This window comes from Hyperoodon ampullatus, assembly GCF_949752795.1.
Source record: "Hyperoodon ampullatus genome assembly, chromosome: 8".
In the NCBI taxonomy this organism is placed as follows: Eukaryota; Metazoa; Chordata; class Mammalia; order Artiodactyla; family Ziphiidae; genus Hyperoodon; species Hyperoodon ampullatus.
Genome location: NC_136921.1, coordinates 39168380 through 39193400, shown reverse-complemented (window position 1 = coordinate 39193400; position 25021 = coordinate 39168380). Strand labels below are relative to the sequence as shown.

Below are 25021 nucleotides of genomic sequence, written 5' to 3'. Positions count from 1 at the left end.
CCTTCCTGTTTGCAAGAAACAACAGTTCTGAATCTTGCCTAGATTCTTCTGACACAAAAGAGGATTACATAGCCAGAGCTTTTTATGTGTGTGGTGGGGAGGGAGTGAGGGACGGAGGGGAGGTGACCTTGGGCTTTGGATTTACTATGACCGGCTTATGTGCTGGATGATAACCACCTTTGGGGATCCAAGGAACCAAAGGCTTGAACAGAAAGTACTTATGAGGAAACCTTCAGTATCAAATTTGATGCCACATCTCTTAATTTTTCTTTTGATATCCAAGTATAAACTATAAAATCATTCAGCCCAATTCCAATATGGTTAATAATTTGAAACTAAGTAAATAAAAGGAATGTTCAATTAATCTTGTGTTTTCCAGTGCATTAGCTTTAAAAATAAATGTGGTTTGGGGGAATTTGATTCCCAAGGAAGGGTAATTTGCTTTAGCAAGGACTGGAATTTTGACCCAAAACCAGACCTAATAATCTGGCATTTATAAAAATAGGATTTCTGCCTTGGGATTTAAAAAGAGGTATGGGTTAGAAATTACTGTGCTTACCTTAAAAGTAATTTGCAACCCAAACATTCTCTTCTAGGCCTATGAACCAGTTCTCCCAATATAAACTCTGAGGAAAAACACTTTCAGTTACCTAAAAACAGCAATTCCTCCCTCCTGGCTATGTTAAACTCTCTTTCTCCTACCCTCCATGCCTCATAGAAGAAAACTTTTATGGCTTTCCCTGCAGAATTAGCTAATTGTACAAATCAATGACATAGCTTCAATAACCCTCTAATAACTTTTCTATGTTTTTCAAGACAAAAATGATCAGTGTTCTTCATTATAGTAAACCCATTTACAAGCTGTTGTGTAGCTTATAAATCCCTTGGTAAGAGACCAGCTATATATATTTTAGAATAGACTGTTACAGCTAGAGGGGATTTTAGAGTTGATCCAACTGGGCTGCACATTTGAATCCCCTGCAGAACTTTTAGAAATACCGATGCTGGGTGTACCCCACACCAATTAAATCAGAGTCTCTATGGATGGGGCTGGGGTACTGTATTTTTTAGGCACTCCTCAGGTGATCCTGATGCAGAGTGAGGGTCACGTACCACAGATGTGATCCAACCACCTCATTCTACAGGTCAGGAAGTTGAGGCCCAGAGCTGTGAAGTGACATTCCTAAAGTCACATACGTAATTAGCCCATAATAACGTGAGAGTTAGAACCCATGTCTTCAGATTCTTCTCTATTACATTACTTTCTTTCATAATTCTGTTTCTCCTTATGAAATTAGATCTCAGAGTCTGATTTTAAAAAGGGACCCCAATTTGGACCCAATTCCCTGAGAGTTTCCAGAGACCAGCTACACAATAGTCAGTCTAACTGTGGCCTGGACGCCCAGCCATTGGCTACTGTTATAACAACCACATCACCATTTGAGCTGGAAAACGCCCACTGCTGCCATCTTCACCAGGAAGCAGCAGCCTAATTAGCAATCTATTTTAATGGTTTTCTTTATTGCTTCCATCAACCCCTGTCCTGATACTTCTCTTTAAAAGAAATAATAACAACCGCCTCTAAAAAACTTCATTTGGTGGTAAACGGAATTTCTAGGGTAGGGAAGAACTAAAAGCTTTCATGTAAAGAAATGGCTTCAGGGCAACTTCTTGAAAAAGAAATTAGTTGCTAATGGGCGGTCTGAAGCTTTGCTTTCAGGAAGAGCTGACACGGGGCTGCAGAAATAGTGTATGGAGCTAGAATGGGCCAAGCTCCTCAAGAGCTGGGTGTCATGTGGCATCACTGGTCCCTTTCCAGATTCTGGAAAGGGATAAGCACAATGACCCCACCTGGGGTTTCATGAATACCTCCTGATTCACACAACTTAAGGTGTGAAAACCCCTGGAAAGCAGTCTCCTCTGCTTGTCCTGCCTGATCCCACGTGTGTGTCCCAATCCTGCTTACCTATTAAAAATAACCAAGAAAATGTTTTTGTTTTAACCAAAAGTTATCCTCTTGGGGCAGGAAGAAAAAGACAGCCGACCTGTGAGAAAGAGGGGTCAGAACCACAGCAGAGTAGAATGAGAACTGGCCCAGGGGTCCGAAGACCTCAGTTCCAGCCCTGCTCCTGCCACTTACTGGTGGCATATGTTGGGGCAAATCTATGCCCTTCCTTTTCTTTTTGGCTGTGTTCGGTCTTCGTTGCTGCACCTGGGCTTTCTCTAGTTGCGGCAAGTGGGGGCTTCACTTCGTTGCGTTGCACAGGCTTCTCATTGCAGTGGTTTCTCTTGTTGCAGAGCATGGGCTCAAGCAATGTGGGCTTCAGTAGTTGCAGCACACGGGCTTAGATGCTCCGCGGCATGTGGGATCTTCCCGGAACAAGGTTCAAACCCGTGTCCCCTGCAATGGCAGGCGGATTCTTAACCACTACACCACCAGGGAAGTCCCCGAGCAAGTCCATTTCTAGTGGCTTATTTTACTCATGGGCAAAGCTGGGATCACACCTGATGGGTTGGTTATGAAGACCAAGTAGATAACTTCATAGATAATTTATATTTTAAGAAATCCTTATAGAAGAATCTAGCCCAGAGAGGAACCAAGATGGCGGCGTAGAAGGACATGCTCTCACTCCCTTTTGGAAGAACACCAGAATCACAACTATCTGCTGGACAATCATCGACAGAAAGACACTGGAACTCACCAAAAAAGATACCCGACATCCAAAGACAAAGGAGAAGCCACAATGAGACGACAGGAGGGGCGCAATCACAGTAAAATCAAATCCCATAACTGGTGGGTGGGTGACTCCCAGACTGGAGAACACTTATACCACAGAAGTCCACCCACTGGAGTGAAGGTTCTGAGTCCCACGTCAGGCTTCCCAACCTGGTGGTCTGGCAACGGGAGGAGGAATTCCAAGAGAATCAGACTCTGAAGCCTAGTGGGAATTGATTGCAGGACTTTGACAGGACTGGGGGAAACAGAGACTCCACTCCTGGAGGGCACACACAAAGTAGTGTGTGCATCAGGACCCAGGGGAAGGAGCAGTGACCCCAGGGGAGACTGAACCAGACCTACCTACTAGTGGTGGAGGGTCTCCTGCAGAGGCAGGGGGTGGCTGTGGCTCACCGTGGGGACAAGGACATTGGCAGCAGAAGTTCTGGGAAGTACTCCTTGGTGTGAGCCCTCCCAGAGTCTGCCATTAGCCACAGCAAACAGCCCAGGTAGGCTCCAGTGTTGGGTTGCCTGAGGCCAAACAACCAACACAAGGGAACCCAGCCCCACCCATCAGCAGTCAAGTGGATTAAAGTTTTCTGAGCTCTGCCCACCAGAGCAACAGTCAGCTCTATCCACCACCAGTCTCTCCCATCAAGCCTCTTAGATAGCCTCATCCACCAGAGGGCAGACAGCAGAAGCAAGAAGAAATACAATCCTGCAGCCTGTGGAACAAAAACCACATTCACAGAAAGATAGACAAGATGAAAAGGCAGAGGGCTATGTACCAGATGAAGGAACAGGATAAAATCCCAGAAAAACAAGTAAATAAAGTGGAGATAGCAAACCTTCCAGAAAAAGAATTCAGAATAATGATAGTGAAGATGATCCAGGACCTCGGAAAAAGAATGGAGGCAAAGATCGAGAAGATACAAGAAATGTTTAACAAAGACCTAGAAGAATTAAAGAACAAACAAACAGAGATGAACAATACAATAACTGAAATGAAAACTACACTAGAAGGAATCAATAGCAGAATAACTGAGGCAGAAAAACGGATAAATGACCTGGAAGACAGAATGGTGGAATTCACTGCCACAGAACAGAATAAAGAAAAAAGAATGAAAAGAAATGAAGACAGCCTAAGAGACCTCTGGGACAACATTAACTGCAACAATATTCACATTATAGGGGTCCTAGAAGGAGAAGAGAGAGAGAAAGGACCTGAGAAAATATTTGAAGAGATTATAGTGGAAAACTTCCCTAACATGGGAAAGGAAATAGCCACCCAAGTCCAGGAAGCACAGCAAGTCTCATACAGGATAAACCCAAGGAGAAACATGCTGAGACACATAGTAATCAAACTGACAAAAATTAAAGACAAAGAAAAATTATTGAAAGCAGCAAGGGAAAAATGACAAATAACATACAAGGGAACTCCCATAAGGTTAACAGCTGATTTCTCAGCAGAAACTCTACAAGGCAGAAGGGAGTGGCATGATATACTTAAAGTGATGAAAGGGAAGAACCTACAACCAAGATTACTCTACCCAGCAAAGATCTCATTCAGATTCGATGGAGAAATCAACAGCTTTACAAACAAGCAAAAGCTAAGAGAATTCAGCACCACCAAACCAGCTCTACAGCAAATGCTAAAGGAACTTCTCTAAGTGGGAAACACAAGAGAAGAAAAGGACCTACAAAAACAAACCCAAAACAATGAAGAAAATTGTCACAGGAACATACATATTGATAATTACCTTAAACGTGAACGGATTAAATGCTCCAACCAAAAGACACAGACTTGCTGAGGGATACAAAAACAAGACCCATATATATGCTGTCTACAAGAGACCCACTTCAGACCTAGGGACACATACAGATTGAAAGCAAGGGGATGGAACAAGATATTCCATGCAAATGGAAATCAAAAAAGCTGGAGTAGCACTACTCATATCAGATAAAATAGACTTTAAAATAAAGAATGTTACAAGAGACAAGGAAGGACATTATGTAATGATCAAGGGATCAATCCAAGAAGAAGATATAACAATTATAAATATATATGCACCCAACATAGGAGCAACTCAATATATAAGGCAACTGCTAACAGCTACAAAAGAGGAAATCGACAGTAACACAATAATAGTGGGGGACTTTAACACCTCACTCACACCACTGGACAGATCATCCAAAATGAAAATAAATAAGGAAACACAAGCTTTAAATGGCACAATAGACCAGATAGATTTAATTGATATTTATAGGACATTCCATCCAAAAACAGCAGATTACACTTTCTTCTCAAGTGTGCACGGAACATTCTCCAGGATACATCACACCTGGGTCTCAGATCAAGTCTCAGTACATTTAAGAAAACTGAAATCATATCAAGCATCTTTTCTGACCACAACGCTATGAGATTAGAAATGAATTACAGGGAAAGAAACGTAAAAAACACAAACACATGGAGGCTAAGCAATACGTTACTAAATAACCAAGAGATCACTGAAGAAATCAAAGAGGAAATCAAAAAATATGAAGAGACAAATGACAATGATAACACGATGATACAAAACTATTTGATGCAGCAAAAGCAGTTCTAAGAGGGAAGTTTATAGCTATACAAGCCTACCTTAAGAAACAAGAAAAATCTCAAGTAAATAATCTAACCTTACACCTAAAGGAACTAGAGAAAGAAGAACAAACAAAACCCAAAGTTAGAAGAAGGAAAGAAATAATAAACATCAGAGCAGAAATAAATGAAATAGAAACAAAGAAAACAATAGCAAGGATCAACAAAACTAAAAGCTGGTTCTTTGAGAAGATAAACAAAATTGATAAACCATTAGCCAGACTCATCAAGAAAAAGAGGGAGAGGACTCAAATCAATTAAATTAGAAGTGAAAAAGGAGAAGTTACAACAGACACTGCAGAAATACAAAGCATCCTAAGAGACTACTTACAAGCAACTCTATGCCAATAAAATGGACAACCTGGAAGAAATGGACAAATTCTTAGAAAGGTGTAACCTTCCAAGACTGAACCAAGAACAAACAGAAAATATGAACAGACCAATCACAAGTAATGACATTGAAACTGTGATTAAAAATCTTCCAACAAACAAAAGTCCAGAACCAGATGGCTTCACAGGTGAATTCTATCAAACATTTAGAGAAGAGCTAACACCCATCCTTCTCAAACTCTTCCAAAAAATTTCAGAGGAAGGAACACTCCCAAACTCATTCTATGAGGCCACCATCACCCTGATACCAAAACCAGACAAATATACTACAAAAAAAGAAAATTACAGACCAATATCACTGAGGAATATAGATGCAAAATCCTCAACAAAATAAATACTAGCAAACAGAATCCAACAACACATTAAAAGGATCATACACCATGCTCAAGTGGGATTGATCCCAGGGATGCAAGGATTCTTCCATATACGCAAATCAATCAATGTGATACACCATATTAACAAACTGAAGAAGAAAAACCATATGATCATCTCAATAGATGCAGAAAAAGCTTTTGACAAAATTCAACACCCATTTATGATAAAAACTCTCCAGAAAGTGGGCATAGAGGGAAACTACCTCAACATAATAAAGGCCATATACAACAAACCCACAGCAAACATCATTCTCAATGGTGAAAAACTGAAAGCATTTCCTCTAAGACCAGGAACAAGACAAGGATGTCTACTCTCACCAGTATTATTCAACATAGTTTTGGAAGTCCCAGTCATGGCAATCAGAGAAGAAAAAGAAATAAAAGGAATACAAATTGGAAAAGAAGAAGTAAACCTGTCAGTGTTTGCAGATGACATGATACTATACATAGAGAATCCTAAAAATGCCACCAGAAAAGTACTAGATCTAATCAATGAATTTGGTAAAATTGCAGGATACAAAATTAATGCACAGAAATCTCTTGCATTCCTATACAGTAATGATGAAAAATCTGAAAGAGAAATTATGGAAACACTCCCATTTACCACTGCAACAAAAAGAATAAAATACCTAGGAATAAACCTACCTAGGGAAACAAAAGACCTGCATACAGAAAACTATAAGACACTGATGAAAGAAATTAAAGATGACACCAACAGATGGAGAGATATACCATGTTCTTGGATTCGAAGAATCAATATTGTGAAAATGACTCTACTACCCAAAGCAATCTACAGATTCAATGCAATCCCTATCAAATTACCAATGGCATTTTTTACGGAACTAGAACAAATCATCTCAAAATTTGTGTGGAGACACAAAAGACCGCGAATAGCCAAAGCAGTCTTGAAGGAAAAAAACGGGGCTAGAGGAATCAGACTCCCTGACTTCAGACTATACTACAAAGCTACAGTAATCAAGACAATGTGGTACTGGCACAAAAACAAAAACATAGATCAGTGGAACAAGATGGAAAGCCCAGAGATAAACCCACGCACCTATGGTCAGCTAATCTATGACAAAGGAGGCAAAGATATACAATGGAGAAAAGACGGTCTCTTCAATAAGTGGTGCTGGGAAAACTGGACAGCTACATGGAAAAGAATGAAATTAGAAGACTCCCTAACACCATACACAAAAATAAACTCAAAATGGATTCAAGACCTAAATGTAAGATCAGACACTATAAAACTCTTAGAGGAAAACCTAGGCAGAACACTCTTTGACATAAATCACAGCAAGATCTTTTTTGACCCACCTCCTAGAGTAATGGAAATAAAAGCAAAAATAAACAAATGGGACCTAATGAAACTTCAAAGCTTTTGCACAGCAAAGGAAACTATAAATAAGATGAAAAGACAACCCTCAGAATGGGAGAAAATATTTGCAAATGAATCAGCGGACAAAGGATTAATCTCCAAAATATATAAACAGCTCATGCAGCTCAATATTAAAGAAACAAACAACCCAATCCAAAAATGGGCAGAAGACCTAAATAGATATCTCTCCAACGAAGACATACAGATGGCCAAGAAGCACATGAAAAGCTGCTCAACATTACTAGTTATTAGAGAAATGCACATCAAAGCTACAGTGTGTTATCACCTCACACCAGTTAGAATGGGCATCATCAGAAATTCTACTAACAACAAATGCTGGAGAGGGTGTGGAGAAAAGGGAACTCTCTTGCACTGTTGGTGAGAATGTAAATTGATACAGCCACTATGGAGAACAGTATGGAGGTTCCTTAAAAAACTAAAAATAGAATTACCATATGATCCAGCAATCCCACTGTTGGGCATATACCCAGAGAAAACCATAATTCAAAAAGACACATGCACCCCAACGTTCATTGCAGCACTATTTACAATAGCCAGGTCATGGAAGCAACCTAAATGCCCATAGACAGACGAACGGATAAAGAAGTTGTGGTACATATATACAGTGGAATATTACTCAGCCATAAAAAGGAAGAAACTGAGTCATTTGTTGAGACATGGATGGATCTAGAGACTGTCATACAGAGTGAAGTAATTTGAAAGAGAAAAACAAATATCGTATATTAACGCATGTATGTGGAACCTAGAAAAATGGTACAGATGAACCGGTTTGCAGGGCAGAAGTTGAGACACAGATGTAGAGAACAAACGTATGGAAACCAACGGGGGAAAGCCACGGAGGGGTGGGGATGGTGGTGTGATGAATTGGGCGATTGGGATTGACATGTATGCACTGATGTGTATAAAACTGATGACTAATAAGAATCTGCAGTATAAAAAAACAAACAGAAAAAAACCACTAATACTAAACTTTCTCTGGGTTATTTGTATGGAAATATGTTAATATAGATGTTTCAGACATTACATGAAATTTCTAAAAATCTTATATGTTCTGGTATAATGTTATAAGTCATAATTCTAGTTATTACTTTAAAATGTATATATCATAAATAACTAAATTTCCTTGTCAATTGCATTATTATGAACTTTCATCAAATCTTTAACCGTGGTCATTTTTAAGTCTTTTGTCATTTACAGACAGTTCTGGGTGTACTCTGATGCTTTTGCAAAAATTTCCTATAAAAGGGTTTCATCTTCAAGGAATTCATGGAAAAGACTCTGACAAGTACAGTTTTCTGGTAACTGACTATACTGCTGAACTGAGTGAATAAGCATTTTCAGAACTCTAATGGAAAACTGATGAATTCATAAAAGTGCTAACAAAAGATCAAGATGAAAAAAATTAATTACATGGGACTGAGTGAACTGATGAGGATGATTATAATTTTTGTGACTTTCTGTTTGAATTAAAAAAAAAATCCCACAAGGACTCAGAGGCAAAAAATATACAAATCAATTTTCACTGCAAAGTAAAGGAGCTATTACAGTGGAGGATTACTGGACTGAATGTCAATATTATGACATAGAAAAAATATATATATATGTGTGTCATCTTGGGCATGTTACTTAACTTCTTGTCTCATATGTAAAATGGGATAGTAGTAGTATTGTTGGGAAATTATGTGAGATAGTATATGTAATATAGAGCACTTAGAATGGTATATCGTTCAACCAAAGATTAAAAAAAAAAGAAATCCTTATAGAACTTCACATAAATGTAAGTATTACTGGGAAGAGCAAAGGAAATGAAAAGAGACTTACATCAGCAGATAAAAAGATAAAACTTTCAGGAGTACTAAATTCCTAAAAAAAGGATTTGACTATAGAACACGAAATGTCAAAAATATTAGTCCTTCTTCTGTTAAAACAAACTCTACAAGTAATATAGGCTCATGTGCAGAGACTAGAAAAATGCACATGAGAAAATTTTCAGTGATTTATGATTATTCATAATCAAACCTCCCAGAGATGATGCTATGAAATTTTGGAATTCATTTTTTCATACTTCCTCCTATCTGTGTATATATAAAAATAGAAAATTTTCCCCAAACTGAGTTGTAATAACTCTAGCTAATTAAGTCCTTTAAAAACATAGAGGAAGTTTCAAGACCTAATGAATTAAATAATAACTAGTTTCTCCTTTTGATTACCACGTAATTAAAATATATGAAAAATATAGAGCACAGAAACACTGAAGGATAACATTTATAAAGCACTTATATTGTGCCAGGCACACACCTAAAGTCCATACACAAATTAACCTTTTTGGTTCTCACAATAGCTCCATGAAGTGGGTACAATTACTGTCCTGAAAGCAAGGCCCAGTGAAGTTAAGCAACTTGCCCCAAGGTCACACAGTAGGTAAAATGCTAAACTGGGATTAGAACCTAGGCAGTAAGGCTCCAGAGTCCACATTCTTAACCACTTGGCTATGCTGCCTCTCAAATAGAGACACAATATTGTCACTATAGATACAATATTATCACGATTAGGAAAAAAAACTCCCTTATGCTTATCTAAAACTTGGCAGCAAATGATATATAAAATAGGGATTGCTAAGCTAATCATAAAACTGTCCAACATGTTGAAAATCATAACCCAAATAATGTAGCTAATAAATACTGATTAAAGTAAACAGAGCTTGCATTTCACAAGCACAGATGGAAGGATGATCTTGGAGGAGGGATACTGGTGACAAATGTAGCCAATACAAGCTTTCTTTAAGGATGCACTGTCTGTGTTTAGGTTTATGACGTAAAGGGTTAAACTGCCAAGAATTTTTAAAAAGGTTGATGCATCTGTGGCTGCATTTCCCCAGAGCACCATAACCCGTAGTCTTGCCAAAATTAAATAAAAGGATTGACTGTCCTCTTCCTTCCTCTGCCTTCAGAATGTCACCATTTGAACCGTGTGGGGAATAAAGCTACTATGAACTCAGCATTCAGGAAGAATTTTCTGCTTGGATTGCAACCAAAACTCCTATTCCATGACCAGGTCCCAGGAGTCTCAGAGGGCGCTAGAGGCAGATTCAAACACTCATCCCTTCCAAGGAAGATTTTGAAAAGGAAAAGCATGTGAGATAAGAAGGTATACAATTAATTATATCACAGGTACTGCTAAGACAGGGCTATATCCTAGGTTATGACATGTGCATGTCACCAGAGTGACCAAAGAGAAGTAACATTAAGTAGTATTTTTATGACACGTGAGAGGTACCCAATAAAGGAGAGGGAGCAAGGGAGAGTATATTAATCAAGAAAGCTAACTACTATGCCAAACATCCCCTAAATGTCAGTACTATTGCACAGTAGTTTGTTTCTTTCTCGTGTTACAGTCCAAAGCAGATTAGGAGAGGGCAGGGATCCACGTGGCCATTCAGGGTCTCAGGCCTCTTCCTCCAGGGCTTCCCTCACCTTCCAGGGCCTCAGGGTCCTAATCTGTGCACAAGACAATCCCCCATAAGAGAGAATTATCTGGCCCAAAATGTGAACAGCACCATGGTTAAGAAGCTCTGCTCTAGGCCTTGAATCTAGGGTCTTGTTCATACACCTATTATAATACTTCCATTCATGGGCCATTTCTTTCTTTATTTATTTTTGTGTGGTACGCGGGCCTCTCACTGCTGTGGCTTCTCCCATTGCAGAGCACAGGCTCCAGACGCGCAGGCTCAGCGGCCATGGCTCACGGGCCCAGCCGCTCCACGGCATGTGGGATCTTCCCGGACCAGGGTATGAACTCGTGTCCCCTGCATCGGCAGGCGGACTCTCAACCACTGCGCCACCAGGGAAGCCCCGTGGGCCATTTCTGTGTACCTAGTATGTGCCTGGTGCTTCACCTAGCACACTGTAATGGAATAGTTATTTCCATGTCTCTCCTTCCCCTTCTCCAGTAGATTATGAGTTCAGGGCAAGAACAGAATTGGTTTTTGTATCCATCACCACCCTCCAGTGTCCACTAATATCAGGCATATAATACATGTTGAATGAGTAGATGGGTGGATGACCCTGAACCACTGTGTCCCACACTCTCACCTTCTGAATAAATGAAGGTATTTGGTTCTCAAGACTTCCCATTTTGAAAACCTAACAAAACAACAAGAAGGAGGTGATAATCCAGTCTGTCCTTAAGAAATCCAATGCTCAAAGGAGCACATGGCCTTAGAGGCTGGTAATGAAGCACAAAGCCTCACCTTCATAAGTCAGCCCTTCACAAACCCTCATCCAGACCCAAAGATATAGGAAGTTGTACCCATGTGGCAGCTGCCTGTTGAACTTCATTTGATCTGAGCTCTGTATATGCAACTACCATCCCAGCTCCAATAACACAGCACATGGGGATGGGCACAATGACAAAACTGTTTGTCATTCAAAATCTGTCCACACAAGAGAAGAGAAGAGGAGCCCCTAAGGTCTGGAGTAAGGCCCACTTCCTTCTAGAAAGTAGCTTCCCTTGATGGCAGTGAGTCCACTGATCCAGACAGAAGTCAGCCCATGAGGTTCCTTTCCTGGTTCTCTTCCCTCCTCATCTCTCCCCATCCTCTGCATCAGCTTTTGAACCTAAAAGACAGTAAAGGGCTTCCCTGGTGGCACAGTGGTTGAGAGTCCGCCTGCCGATGCAGGGGACACGGGTTCGTGCCCCGGTCTGGGAGGATCCCACGTGCCGTGGAGTGGCTGGGCCCGTGAGCCACAGCCGCTGAGCCTGTGCGTCCAGAGCCGGTGCTCCGCAACGGGAGAGGCCACAACAGTGAGAGGCCCACGTACTGCACAAAAAAAAAAAAAAAAAAAAAAAAGGCAGTAGAGCTCTCGGGCACATCTCAAAGCATGTCAAGGACAGATGGAACGTGTTGTTATACCACTCATCACCAAAACACCACCTCACTTTGAAAAACGTTTTCCAAGAAAGTTCTTTCATATTTGTTATCTTATTTGACCCTCATCCTCTTCCTTCAAGACTAATCTTCTCTCACAACACTTTTCAGTGGTTTGAAGCTTTGCTGGGACAAAACATGGTCCCAGTACATTTTACCCTGGGCAGCTCTGCTATGGTGCACACCCTCATGCTGGGTGGAGAGAGAACAAAATTTGAAACCAGAGATCCTGGCTCCATCCAATTGCTGACGCTGTCACTCACCAGCTCTACGGCTCAGTTTATGTCATCATTTTCTCTGGGACCATCTCCTCCTATATGAAGCAGAAACAGTGCCTCCTGTGTTACTTCATCCACTGCTCTTAAAAGGATCCAGTGGGGGGGCTTCCCTGGTGGCGCAGTGGTTGAGAATCTGCCTGCTAATGCAGGGGACACGGGTTCGAGCCCTGGTCTGGGAGGATCCCACATGCCGCGGAGCAACTAGGCCTGTGAGCCACAACTACTGAGCCTGCGCGTCTGGAGCCTGTGCTCCGCAACAAGAGAGGCCGCGATAGTGAGAGGCCCGTGCACCGCGATGAAGAGTGGCCCCCGCTTGCCACAACTAGAGAAAGCCCCCGCACAGAAACAAAGACCCAACACAGCAAAAATAAATAAATTAATGAACTCCTACCCCCAACATTTAAAAAAAAAAAAAAAAAAAAAGGGATCCAGTGGGATACACCATGCAAAAGCATTTCGTAATGTGGTGTCCTAGCTTCTTCCCAGAAATGATTAATATGCCTCTCAGCCACTGAATGTCTCTGACTAAGGTTGAACTGCTAGCAAATACAAATTAGATCACATAAATGATGTTATTAAACTAAGGGCTGTACTTTTTTCTTCAACCAATATCTGATGATTTCTAAATTGACTTAACAAAGGAAATAAACAGAAACTGCTTATATTCTCTTTCATGTCACAGCTTCTCATTGTTTAGCAATAACTCAAGTGTAACCGCACTCATCTTTGGCCAAGATAAATAATGCAATGAAACAATTCAAAACCATACACTGTTCTTTCAGTTTTCTCTCCTAAGACACCACAAAACTGGAATGACAGAGGAATGTCTTGGGACCACTGGATGTACTTTTTTTCATAATGAATAATATATAAACATATAATCTGTTTAAAAGTCTCACACAATACAAAAATATAGAGTAAACAAAAAACCCACCCATCTTCACTCCCCAGAGGTACTCAGCCATCAGTCTGTCTGGTGTGCATCCTGCCAGACTTCTTTCTGCAAATAACTATATGTGTTTATATACAGAAATCTCTTATTCTGTTTTGTTATATAATAGAGATCATACTTTAAGAGCTGTCCTACAACTTGCTTTTTTGACTTTTTGTATATTTTCCCATGTCACGCATGCCTATCCACCTCATCTTTTTTTTTTTTTTTTGCGGTATGCGGGCCTCTCACTGTTGTGGCTTCTCCCATTGCGGACGCGCAGGCTCAGTGGCCACGGCTCACGGGACCAACCGCTCCGCGGCATGTGGGATCCTCCCAGACCGGGGCACGAACCCGTGTCCCCTGCATCGGCAGGCGGACTCTCAACCACTGCGCCACCAGGGAAGCCCCACCTCATCTTTTTAATAGCATATGGTTTTCTGTTAGGTAAATACAAAATTTACTTAACCTTAATGGTCCTCGATTTCCAAAATTACAAAACTTTGCTAAACTTTAAAACTTTAAAATTTCCATTTGATTGCCTCTCTCCAAATTTCACCTGAAAACCACTTCCAGTAAGTTCTAATATCTCCTTTCAATAGAGTCATTTTGAGAAAAGGCTGAAGAGAGGGTTAGCAGTCTATACTCAATGCTAAATCTTTCAAACTTCATTTCTTATTCATTGCTAACAGCATTTGTTCAATTAGTCCTACGTTTCACCTTCAGAGAGAATGGGCCTATACCTATGGGCTTTCTATGTTAAGCATTACAAACTTCAGCCTCAACACACACACACACACACACACACACACACACACACACACACACAAAATGCTAAGACGAAAGAAAGAAGGCTTGCATGTGAAAATCTTAGCAAGCTATATGGAATTGTCTACCCAGTTAAGCATGGTCTTGGGTTCTATAAAAGAACTAAATAGAATGATATTCCTAGAATTTTCCACAAGAGAAAAACTATCTTCACTTGGAATTTCCAAATTCAAATATTTGTTGATTGCCTACTATATACTGAGAGGGGATCAAAAGTAGTCTGAGATCCAACCTCTGCCTTCTGGAAGCTATAAAACAGCTGGGGAGGTGAGGTGTACAGGAATAAAACAAGTAACTAACAATGTAAAGTAGTCCAAAGGCATTCATTTGAGTGAGCAAATGAATGGTTCAGGCAATGGTGCTCCATGCGGAGCTCTCAGGGGCAGTAAATCAAGGGAAGTAACACCACACAAGTTACTCTGAATAGGGCCCTCAGCACTGCAGTGAGGGCTTGAAACATAGGGTCAATTGATGAGGGCTATTTGTTACATGACCATCAAATAGTAATTCTGAGTCTAAGACACTCCTGGACAAATGAATAGAAGTATAAGTGCACATCTGGTAGAAACAGGACATAATAATGCTCCAACAGGTGAAAACCCAAAAGATGCCACCTAGATGCTCAATACAGACCCAGAGCTATATCCAGAATCTCCCAACCCCTGCCCCTTCTATGGGTCAAAGAGGCTGCAAAGCACTATCTCTGCAAAGCTTTCCTGGCGGGATCAGAATTTAAGCTGTAGGCACTTTTCCTCTCCTGAAGGCTGACTGCATGTAAATACATTCAAAAACCATCACTAAGCATCTACTATGTGTCTGTTGCCTAAGTTAAGAGCAGATTAAGAAGACACATGGTTCTTACCTTGAAAGCGTTCACAAGTATCTGAACAACTGAACCCACCTCCCCAGCTAATCAATGGTAGAGCTTGAACACACTGAAAAAAAGGAGCAACAGGAGAACATATGCAAAAAATATTTCTGTAGGCCAATAAAAAGAGGATATTACAAAAGATTTCTTGTGTTCGCTTATTCTTACAATGTTGAGCCTTATCATCTACAGGGCCTAGTCGTTTCTTTCAACTCTATGGACAGAAGTGTCGTCTATCTATATATCCCTTTAATGGAGCTTTTAAATAAGTTTCAATTTTCTTTCTCCATTCATCACAAAGGTAGCCTCGCTCTAAGCCCCAAACTGCCAATATCTCCCCTCAACAAATGACTAAAAAAATAAAGGAGGGAAGGAAGGAAGGGAGGGAGCAAAGGAGAGAAAGAAAGAAAAGGAAAGAAAGAAAGAAAGAGAGAGAGAGAGGGAGGGACGGAGGGAGGGAGGGAGGGAGGAAGGAAGAGAAATTTTACAGTAGCTATGAGAAAAAGAGAACTGCTGTACCACATCAAGTCCAAGTTTGTACAGAGCACGTGGTAAGAAGAAACACACTATACTGTAATTAAAATGACTTACAGAAGCAGCATAGGCACAGCAGCATTCAGAAATACTAGAGGCAAAATCGAGAGAAGCAAGACATTACTGACTGTCTCTCACTAGAAGTCAAGAAAATAAGCGAAACAAAGTGTTCTTTGAAGGCTTGGCAGCAGCAAAGATGGCCACAGTGTAGAACTGAGCTGATGAGAGGCAGCACAGACTCATTTTTGGAGCAAACTCGAGTTCTTTAAGTTGCTTGCCATCGATTGTGGGTCTCATATAATAGCTGATTTTTTCCCCTAAGAATAGACCTTTGTTCTCATATAGTACTGCACTCTTGAATGTTTCAGTACTAGTTACGACGCTTAGGAAAGGCACCAAATACTATATTTGTTCAAAACAAAGAAGGAATCAATTATTAAATCATCTTTTCTAAGAACTCACCAATCTATAAATAAAATGTGTTTGGAAAACAAATATTTTCCTGCCTCTGCTGTTTTTACTTTCAGTAGCATTAACTTAAAAGGTACCATTTCAGCAATATTTTTCTCAAAAGACGAGACTTATCAACTCACTTGCATTCAAGCCACTCTGGTCCTCTCCTTTTTTTTTAGGAATGAAGCTCTATTCAAGGGAGCCTGTGCTCATTAAAAATATCTCACAGCATTAATGTTCTCATTAGAAGCGTCAATGGGTGTGATGTCTTTAATGCTGGCTCTGTTTGTGTCTACTGTTCACCTGTGCAAATGTCTAAATGACCGTTGATAAACAATATGTAAATCACTGCAAAAGAGAATCACGCAGAAAAACCTGGAGCTTAATTACATGTCCCAGAGCATCACCTCCAAAGATACAAAAAGTCTGATGGTTTTATCTATCTTGTGATAGATTTGGAATTAAGTGATCAGATTCTCTACAATAATATTGTAATAAAAGATAATACTTAATTCCTTACAAAAGGGACATCCTTACCAAATAAGCTTAGTTTATTCCCGCTGTTTTCCCTTATTTACTGTGCACCAGTAATGCACGGGAATGCAGTGGCCTCCCTTCCACTCCTGAAATGCATCAGCCCTCTCCTTTCTCACAGCTTCTGCACAGACAATTCCCTCTGTCTAGAACATTCTATACACTCTTCCTCACCTAGATAAATCCAATTCACCTTCCAGATCTCAATTCAAAAGGCCCTTGTCCAGAACACCCTTCCCTCACCACCCTCCCACTGTCCCGTCCAGATGAGATTCCCCTGTTACACAGGTTCTTGCAGCTTCCTGTGCTTTTCCCTCAGAGCACTTATCAGTCTGTAGAGTAATTATGTAACTGTGTGTGTTATTTGACTAATATCCATCTTTCTACACTAGACTGTAAGCCCTGTCAGAACAGAGACTATGGCTGTTTTGCTTTCACTGGATTCTTGGAGCCTAACGCAATGCCTGGAATACAGTAGGCACTCAATTTGCTGAATAAATTTAGTAAGCAAACCCCATCATGTCCTGACACCCTGCCATATAAATGGTCAGGCCAAATAAAGATGAGGTGAAGAAAATAGTGTTCTGAAAACTGTCTGATCAATCGGCTTGACATAGTGCTAGTAAGTAGATTCTTCTCGGCGAATTTAGTTTATCTTGATCTATGCTATGGTCATGACCCTGACAAAGAACTGGTTTAGTCCTAAGGATAGCATAATATGAGAGAAGGATTAGGCTCCGCAGTGTAGTTCAGAAAATCCCAAACAGCAGTGGCTTAAACAAGATAGATGCATATTTCTCCCTCACTGTAAACAAGGTCTAAATACGAAGTTACCCAGGACTGCTACAGTGGTCTGCAGTGAGAAGACCCAGGTTCCATCTATCTTGCTGCAAAACTCTCCTTAGCATCTACTTCATGCTTCTACTTCATGATCCATCAAGGCTGCTCAAGTCCAGCCATCCCACCCAATTATAGGCATCAGTAGGAAAGAAAGAGGTAAAAAAGCTTCCCCCTTTCTAGAAATTCACACGTAAGTCCTTTAGTCGGAATGTAGTCATACAGCCATACCTAGAGGCAAGGGAAGCTAGAAAATATAGTCTGTATTCTAGAAGAAGTTTATATTAATAACAAAGAAAGGAAGGCTGGATACTGGGAGACTATCAGTAGTTTCTGCCACAAATTGCAAAAATATTTGAGGGGATCTCGTTTGTTGTTCCTGGTAACAGCAGGTCCCTCCTCAAATGGATGTCATCTAAGCAAGTAAGACCGACCAAACGGGAGAAAGAAACCTGTATGTGCAACAACGGAATGTAATTCAAGCCTTGATATGAACAAACAAGTTAGTCTCCATGCAAGATAACCAAGTATCACCGTCACATGAGTTCTAAAATGTGTTTTTAGTTTTGCTTGGATTTTATTTTCTATTTTCATAAGATGTCTGTACCATTTACACTGCCCCAGAGCAGACTTAGAGTTTCATGTTTTATAGCCTGCCAGTTCTACTGCATATCACCTTTGCTTTGGTCTTTGAACTATTTTTTTAGTCTTTGGGAGTTTCAATACCCTGATGGATTTCAGATCATGAACAAGAGATGAAAATGTGACCAGGGGAACACTCATGTAAAAACCAAATGCAGGGTGTCCTACATCAGAGCCACCGCCAGGGAGGAGCAGCTGCTGCCACCAAAGAGTGGCCCTGAGGGAGAAGGCAGCGAGAACACAGCAGATGACCCCAGCGCTGCCGACAGGAACGTGGAGATCTGGAAGAGCAGGAAGCTCATTAAGAGCTTGGAGGCGGCCCGCAGCAAAGGCACAGGCATGATATCACTGATCATCCCTCCCAAAGACCAGATTTCACGAGTGGCAAAAATGTTAGCAGAGGAGTTTGGAAGTGCATCTAACTTTAAGTTACTAGCAAACCACCTTCCAGTCCTGGGAGCCATTACATCTTTACAACAAAGACTCAAGTTTTATAACGAAGTACATCCAAGTGGCCTGGTAGTTTACTGTGCTACAACTGTAACAGAAGAGGGAAAGGAAAAGAAAGTCAACATTGACTTTGAACCTTTCAAACCAATTGATACGTCATTGTATTTGTGGGACAACCAATTCCATCCAGAGGCTCTTACAGCACTGCTTCCAGAAGACAGCAAGTTGGCATCACTGTAACAGATGGTAGTGGTGACTTTTTGGCACACTCCAAGGAAATACAAGAGAAGTCCTGCACAAATTCACTGTGGCTCTCCCGAAGAAACATGGTGGAGGAGGTCAACCAGCCTGCATCTTGCCCATTTAAGAATGGGAAGTGACCTAACTCTATCTGGAAAGTAGCTCAGACTGCGGGGCAGCTGTTTATTTCTGGGGACAAAGTGAACGTGACTGGTATCGGCTTAGCTGGATCAGCTGACTTTAAAACTGAACTAAGTCTATCTGATATGTTTGATCAGAGGTTACAATCAAAAGTTTTTAAATTAGTTGATACATCCTACGGTGGTAAAAATGGATTCAACCAAGGTATTGAGATATCTACTGAAGTCCTCTCCAACGTGAAGCTCATTCAAGAGAAGAAATTAATAGAGCGATACTTTGATGACATCAGCCAGAGAGATGTTCTTCATTGTCAAAGCACAGAAGAGCACAAAATTTTCTATCAACTCCAGAGAAAGAGAAGGATAAATCTCATTTTACAGACAAAGAGACACGACAAGAACATGAGCATGATGCCCCTGCTGGAATGGTTTGCTGACAGCTATAAAAAAAAATTTGGAGCTATGTTGGAAATTGTCACAGATAAGGCACAAGAAGGATCCCAGTTTGTGAAAGGATTTGGTGCAATTGGAGGTATCTTGCAGTACCGAGTAGATTTCCAGGGGATGGAAAACCAAGGGGGAGACAATGAATTTTTTGACTTTGATGATTACTAGGTAGTTGACATGGGTCTGGCGAAACGTGCCTCACCCTCCAGCATCCAACCCAAGGAACATACCCGTGGTGGAATCCAAACAGATCCCTGCCTTACAATTGGAACATTTCTAGAACTTAATCCACGAGCACTGGATATTGAAAAGAAAACCGAAACAAAACCTGACCCAACCCTATACTTTGGTTTGTCATGGTATCAGCACAGCAGCCTACAGCTAAGTTCCTAAATGCCAGTTTGGACTAATTTTTATTTATTTATTTATTTTTTCCGGTACGCGGGCCTCTCACTGTTGTGGCCTCTCCGGTTGCGGAGCACAGGCTCCGGACGCGCAGGCTCAGTGGCCATGGCTCACGGGCCCAGCCGCTTCGCGGCATGTGGGATCTTCCCAGACCGGGGCACGAACCCGTGTCCCCTGCATCGGCAGGTGGACTCTCAACCACTGCGCCACCAGGGAAGCCCCTGGACTAATTTTTAAATCCTAGTTTTTATTTTTACTCGACAGTGAAATTGGTTGCTCTTGTATATTATGAAAAAAAAATGATGTTTTTAAACTTCATACATAGAAGCAAAAATACTTTCACTGCTGTAAACCTTCAAAAGTTAATAGAAATGAGATCATTCGATTGGAGAAAAATTAAATTGCTGCATTTCAGTGACCCATTTACATGGCATCCTCAGATTAGACTGCATAAGAAGAAATATATGTGGTGAATATTGGAGAAAAAAATACCAAATACAATCAGTCTAATTCTTCTCAAATGGCTTCAGTGTGGGTTTTCAGTCAGAAGAGGGGCTTTTCATTTTTCTGCTAATCTCTCAAACGCACTCCCTTATAATATATGCATTTGGGGTCATATGACTTCTGCATTTCCTAAAATACCAATGGTTGAATTGTTAATTATGGAATAAAACTTACATAGAAAAATATACTCAAGAGGTAAGTCAAACCAGACTGGTACCTTCTTTAAAAAAAAAAAGAGTTGGTCAGACTTCAACTACTAAACTCGAGGTATTTCAGAAATTAAGAGGAAGAGCTGGGCAAGAAGCAAGATGGGAATCCCCGAAACTGTTCTAAAAACGGCAAGCTAGTGGCACCAGTGACAGTTGCTAGAAGCGTAAAGGAAACCTTTACAAAATTGCTAGATTCGACCTCACTTGTTTCTAGTGAGTCCTTCTCTGAGGGAAACAACGCTTTGTGCCCAGTTTAGATTTAGTGTGGCTACAGCAGTCTTGAAGTAAGTTGTTTTGATTAACCACAGCAGCATGTGGTAATGTTTTACTGCAGATAAGTCATCTCAGAAAGACAGATCCGAGGACATGGTATACTGCATAATAACCAAACCTCACAGTTTTCTGGCCCATTCTCCAGCCCACCCTAACACACACCCATCCTCTCTTAAAAGTAACTGTCTGCCCTTTGCAGTCAGGAAATTCTACAACAAGCCAGCCTGTGATCAAAGGCCTCTCCATCAGCTTTCCCCAGATACATAATCCACAGCTGGCAAAGACTCAGAAACATCCTCTTGACCATGAATAAATTTGATTTTTCGGACTGGAGGTATGCAAAATCATGTTATACAGCCCACAATGATCATGCATTTGAAGATTACTCCTCCTTTCCAGGACAAATTTTCTCTTTCTGAATCTCGGTCCTGTTTCTGAGGTGTACCAAGACATCAGGTCTGAAAAATTAGAGGAGAATTTCCCATTGCCAGGGAAGACTGTCGGAAAAGCTCATGACTTAAAAGGAGAAAAGGAAAATAGAATTAAATTTGTCAATGTGTGAAGATGCCAATAGGCATTACACACACGCCCGCAGGCGCACAAACACACACAGTGCTAGGAGTCAAATACGCTCAGGAAACACTAACTGAAAGGTTTCTTTCTTGCAGACCTTCTCAGAGCCTTTAATATTGCCAATATGCATTATGGATCTCCAAGAGGGGCACAGTAGACAGATCTTCCACTTCAACTCTTGTTCATCTTATATGGCAAATGCTCTGTAGAATATACATGGCAACATACTAGAATGGAAAGAAGTGTATCAAGATTAAACAGGGCTGTCTCTGGGTAATAAAGTTTACAGGTAATTTTAATTCTCTGTATCTCTAAATTCTCTATCATGAATTGCTATTGCTTTTACAATCTGAAAAAAGTTAAGGATGAGAAAGAAAAACTAACATTTGAATCTATATTGTTTTAATATTTTTAAAAATCAGAAGTAACTGAAAGTGAGATTTTTTTCTTTCTTTTAAGAAACAGAGGTGCTTATTGTTCTTTAAGATTTACTGTATACCTCCAGTATGCCAGGTTCTAATGTAGGAGTAATAGAAAGGAAGAATTTATTTTGATGATTCACTACATAGTGCCAGTAGCCTGAAAGAGGAAAAGAAACTCTTCAAAGGTCTTCCCACTATGAGCTAATAAATAAACTAAAGCCTGCAAACATAATAAAAATACTTGTACAATATCAATATAAAAATATACATTTATGCTATTGTGCTTTTTCTCCCTAATCATTTAAAAGATCTCCTTTAAATATAACCTCTTGATTTATTTTGTAACAGTACCCTATATATAAAAACTTGAATTGGAAATAAAACTTTATCAATAGACCCTTAAACTCTATCATTCATTCTTTCATCAAGTTTTTAAATGCTTATTACATACTGGGAAATACGTGATTATTCTTGGAGAATTCCATGAAAGCATGTCCTTCTTCATGATTAGTTATTTTAGCAGGTTATTATCTAAATAAATCTAATACTATTTATAAAATTAGAAAGAGAAAAATTAGCGTAGAGAAACTAAAGTTCTAGCAGACCTATGTAGCAAATATTTTATGATATGATCTGTTGCTTTGTCTTATTTTCAGTTTGATAATCATGGTAACTTGGACTATCCAGAAAAGTAAAACCGAATTCTAATTCTGGCCAAAAGAAAAAAATTTCAGTATGCTTGGTCCTAAGGCTTCCTACGTTTCCAGTTATGCCACGTTTAGCAAAAGAGACAGGAGGAGCCAGGCATCAAAGTCCCTCTTTAGCAATTCTACAAACCACTTACTTGTTAAGGCGTTTCTGTCCCCAGTTACAACCACAGTGACTAGGTTAAACTAGCAAAGCCACCTCTCCAGGTTCACCATGAAGAAAAGAACTCTTCTTCTAACCCCTCCAGGCTATTCTTCCCATGGAATATTTTCAGACAGTTCTGGGAGTGACCCCCTTCCTCTCAGCTAGGGGGAAGGTCACGAATGGTCGACAGGACACTCTAATGTAGGCAGACTTTGGGACTTGATTCACCCATCAAGGGAGGCAAAGGACATGGCTTCTATTTATGTCATCTCCCAAGATGAGACCAGAAAATCTCTGTGTAGTCTCTCTACAACTCAAAGGGGAGGAACCCAGGGAAATTATGTCAGTTGGAAGCCCCAGTGTGGAAATTCTCAGTCCACCAAGTTAACCACAGCCAGATGGAAGGGCCACAAATAGGTACAAGTTCCTTTGCTTTGAGACCTGAATAAAGAGGCCTGAGTTTTGTGACTAGCCAAATAAGCAGCAAACTTATTTGCTCAGGGAAATTATATTGCCCTGCTCCAGTTACAGCTCTGCTGGAACAGAGTTTCTAGAAAGTGCTGAGATTTCCTTCAATTTCACTGAGCAAGAATTCCAATGAATAAAGTGGACCCACAAAACCATATTAGAAAAGCCATTTAGAGGAATACATTTCCACAAATCAAACCAAAGCAAAACAAAAATAAACTAAGTCTACCGTTTTTGAGTATTTACTATACACATATATTCACTAAATATGCAATGTGTTTCTAGTTCACACTACTGAATTTGTCTTACGATGTCAATAGCAGCAAGGAAGCCTGTGAGACTAGCTCAGAAGGATTCCTAGAGAGCCTAAGAAACAAGGAATCCAGTGCCTCAGAAGTACAACTTTTTTTTTAGACCGAAAAAAAGAAAAAAAAATTGTTTTATAAGTCAGAGAAACTTGGGCCTGAACTCTAAATTTTGTGTTAATTGAATCAATGTTAACAAATTCAAGCTAGTTGGGGCTTCCTAACACTCACTTGTTAAAACAAATAAATGAAGGCCAAGAAAACATACAAAGAGGAAATATTTATGGGCCCAAAACAAGGGAGTTAAGAAATCAAACAGCACTATGAATAGGCACAGAACTATTGTTATGTCACCCACGAACACAGACATGAAATGACCTATGTATAAAAGTTAGCGAACAGTCATTGACATTGTACTCCAAGGCAAAAATATCAAAATAACCAAATGCTTCTCACACATGGGAGCCACATCTTAAAAATGAAAAGAAATTCAAAACAACTTAGGTGGCTATAAATGACAAAGGAAGCAGCTGCTGTTAAAGTTTCAAGTTTCTTAATAGCTCATGTCAGCAGCCACATTAAAAAACAGGGTAATTGTTTAAACGCTTGGGCACAACTCTCTTAAGCAACTACCCATGGTATAATGGGAACATTGAGATAAATCTGTACATCAAGGGATACAATAGCATTAGGAGAAAATTGCTTCCCACTCTCTTACTAATTTAGCAGATAAGAAGAATGTGTCAGCCTCAGATTGGTCAGTAGCTAAGTAGCAGGCAGTAATTTTTATTTACTCCCGTCTTTCTGAAGAATTTAGAACGCTTCTAATATTATTTGCTAATAATCATTTCTATTCATTGCCACCAGGCATATGTCAGGATAGAGGTAGGACAGGATACCGTGTGTGTCTCTTATGTTAGTTGAAACCGTTGCTGAGGAGATAGAAAAACAGAAAATGGGGGAAATGACAACATGTACAGAGACTATTTACTATTTGCTTTCTACCCTCAACAAAGTTTTGGCTTGACAATTTTTTAAAGAAAGCCACCTCTACATCTCAAGCAGTGACGCAAATTATCTCTTCAGCTAACCCCTTGCTCTATCAAGATGACTGATCACTCCATTCCTGGTAAAAATACATGGATAGGTGGGTAAGTCTGTGGGTAGCCAATCTTGAAGGCTGGCTACCCACAGGTTGGCTACACACACTGCTTGTTTTAAGAAAATATATGAAAATGTCCAATTACAAAACAGATTAACTCAAGGGTGCTCATTTACCTTACAAAATAAAGAGGCTGTTTACTATAGTTTTTATCAGGTCAAGGGGAAGAGAAAACTTGAGAGCAAAGTTGTTTGTGGAGTTATTTTTCGTAACAGTGGTAGCAGT

The 25021-nt window shown here is 40.2% G+C and overlaps 1 pseudogene across 1 annotated transcript; it reads left to right on the top strand.

Moving 5' to 3' along the window:
* The first annotated feature begins 18595 nt into the window (after positions 1–18595).
* LOC307057432 (eukaryotic peptide chain release factor subunit 1-like) lies at positions 18596–19791 on the top strand (annotated as a pseudogene). The gene has a single exon. The product of its transcript is annotated as a eukaryotic peptide chain release factor subunit 1-like (transcript).
* Positions 19792–25021: the final 5230 nt, after the last annotated feature.